The sequence below is a fragment of the Chrysochloris asiatica genome, unplaced genomic scaffold (assembly GCF_000296735.1).
Source record: "Chrysochloris asiatica unplaced genomic scaffold, ChrAsi1.0 scaffold00170, whole genome shotgun sequence".
NCBI lineage: Eukaryota > Metazoa > Chordata > Mammalia > Afrosoricida > Chrysochloridae > Chrysochloris > Chrysochloris asiatica.
In genome coordinates, this window is record NW_006408688.1 from 4,370,957 (window position 1) to 4,374,081 (window position 3,125).

Here is a 3,125-nt window from a genome sequence, read left to right on the forward strand (position 1 = left end):
ATCGTATTGAGGGTATGAACTATCAACATGACTTATCATTGGTGATGCTAATTTCATTCACCTGCTTTGAGATAACATTTGTTAGATTTTCCACTGTGAAGCAACACTCTCTTTCCAAACCATACTAAATATGAATCGTAGAAGAGAGCATTCCTGTTGCAAAAGTCAGCCTACAACTTACAAAGACAAAGATGTGATTCTTATTATTCTTTTCTTTTTCTTTTTTCTTTCCACTCATTTCCTCTCTGGTAACCAGAGGTAAGACTTGCATAAGTAGACACTCCCAGGGAAGGTTCCATACAGATCCCACAGCTGGGTACATAATCAAAGAGTGAGGAGCCAACAGAAACTGCCAGTGACAGCAGTCTCTTGCAAATCAGGTCTGGCCAGTCCTGGGAGATTTATCACTAGGAGAAACAGCTGAAGAGACATGAGGGGAAGAAACAAAGGGGAACAAATGAGAAAGAAAAAAACAGAGAGGAACAACGGAAACACCATGAAATTTCTCAGGTGGCTGTGAAGGCAAGAGTCCATTACATGGTACTAAATAATTACCCTTTTTTTCTTGATGTTGCTTTGTGGTTGATTTTTATTTTATTTTATATTTTATTTGAGGTTTTTATTTGTGTGTGTGTGTTTTGTGTGTATGGGAATTAGATGAATGGGGACTTTATTCTAGTTTTCTGTCTTTTGTAACACATAAAAAGAATTTGTTAGGGGAGACAGAGAATCTCAGGAAAGTTTCTGATGGATGCTGAGAGTCTGAAATAAATAAACAGATTGCAGGGACAGGCAGAACAGGAGATGTTCTGGTTATGCAGAGCTATGGGGTGAGAACGAGTGCAGGCTAGGGGCATAAAATGGGGAGAAACAAGAAAAGGCACAGAGAACTATGGACAGCCCTACTATTGGACAATGGTCTTATGAGTATGCAGTTTCTGGTGCAAAATTAATCTTCCACACCAGCTGAAGATTTTCCCACACACCTGATGCTCACAAGGTTTCTTGCCAGTGTAAACTCACTTATGCTGAACCAGGGTGGTTTTCTGATTGATTTTCCCACACTCTTTACATTAAAAGGTCTTCTCCAAAGTGTGGATTCTCTGATGTTGAGTCAAAGCTATGTTAGAATTCAAGTGTATCCCACGCTCCTTTCATTCATAGGGCATCTCTGCAGTGTGCATTCGCTGATGAACAGTAAAGTTTGAGCTGCAACTGTTCCTCAGTGATGAACAGTGATGAACATATAATGAATGTCTTCTAACATTATCCTTTTGACACAATATTCTTCATGTGTTCCAGGAGTCCATTAGGTCAGCGCATTATATTTAGTCTTCCTGTCTCCTTAGGCTCTATATATAGAGTGTCTTCTAACATTCATTATATTCATAGAGATTCTCCCCAGTGTGGGATCTCTGGTACTGAAGAAACACAGAGCTGCTACTGAAGGCCTTGCACAAACCTTAAATTCATAGGACTTTTCTCTAGTGTGGATTCTCTGATGCTGGATCAAAACTGTATCTGACCTTTCCACACTCTTTACACTTAAATGGTTTTGTTCCAGTGTGCATTACCTGATGTCGAAGAAGTAATCAGTTTTATCAGAAGTCTTTTCCACATTCTTTGCACTCATAAAATTTTTCACCAGTGTGGTGTCTCTAATTTTGAAGGAAATCTGATGTTTGATAGAAATATCTGTCACATTTTCCATATTCAAAAGATATCTGACCACTATGACAATTTTGGTGGACAGGTTTCAGATGAGCTTCTAGACAAAGACAGACTAGGAAGAAAGAGTGAGGAACTACTTCAAAATATTTAGTCACTGGAAGCCTTATGAATAGCAGAGAAACACTGTCAGATATAGTGCCAGGAAATGAGCCCCTCAGATTGGAAGGCACTCAAAATGTGACTGGGGAAGAGCTGCCTCCTCAAAGTAGAATTGACCATGATAACACTAATGGAGTAATGCCCATGGGAAAAAAGGCCATGGGACCTTCATTAGCTTATGGGCACAACTAAAAATGAAGAGAAACAGCTGTAAACATCTACTGAAAATCGGAACATGGAACATACGAAGTATAAATCTGGGAAAATTGGAAGTTGTCAAAAATGAAATGGAATGCATAAACATCGATATCTTAGACATTAGTGAGCTGAAATGGACTGGTATTGACCATTTTGAATCTGACAACCACATGATTTACTATGCCAGGAATGAAAACATGAAGAGGAATGGTGTTGCATTCATCGTCAAAAAGAACATATCCAGATCAGTCATGAGGTACAAAACTGTCTGTAATAAGGTAATATCCATGCACCTACAGGGAAGCCCAATTAATACCATTATTATTCAAATTTACACACCAATTACTAAAGCCAGTGAAGAGGAAATAGAAGAATTCTACAACTTCTTCAATCTGATATCGATCAAACATGCAGTCAAGATATATTGATCATTACTGGAGATTGGAATGCAAAGGTTGGGAGCAAAGAAGAAAGATCGGTAGTTGGAAAATTTGGCCTTGGTGATAGAAATGATGCTGGAGAATGCGTGATAGAATTCTGCAAAAGCAATAATTTGTTCATTTCAAATACCTTCTTTAGACAGCATGAGAGAGGACTATACACATGGACCTCACCAGATAGAATACATAAAAATCAAATTGACTACATCTGCAGAAAGAGAAGATGGAAAAGCTCCCTATCAGTCAAAACTAGGCCAGGGGTAGACTGTGGAACAGACCATCAAGTACTCATGCAAATTCAAACCGAAGCTGAAGAAAATGAAAACAAGTCCTCAAGAGCCAAAATATGACCTTGAATTTATCCCACCTGAATTTAGAGATCATCTGAAGAACAGATTTGAAACATTAAAGACCATAGACCAGAAGAGTTGTGGGATGACATCAAGAACATCATACGTGAAGAAAGCAAAAAGCCATTGAGAAAACAAGAAAGATCAAAATGGATGTCAGAAGAGACACTGAAACTTGCTCTCCAACATAGAGATGCTAAAGCAAATGGAAGAAATGAGGAGGAACAGAAAATTTCAAACATGAGCTCAAAAAGACAAAAATCAAATATTACAACAAAATGTGCAAAGATCTAGAGTCAGAAAACCA

At 38.3% G+C, this 3,125-nt stretch overlaps 1 pseudogene; it reads right to left on the reverse strand.

Moving 5' to 3' along the window:
* Nucleotides 1-905: 905 nt before the first annotated feature.
* The window catches only part of LOC102812583, a 35,373-nt pseudogene continuing 33,153 nt past the window's right edge, over nt 906-3,125 (reverse strand).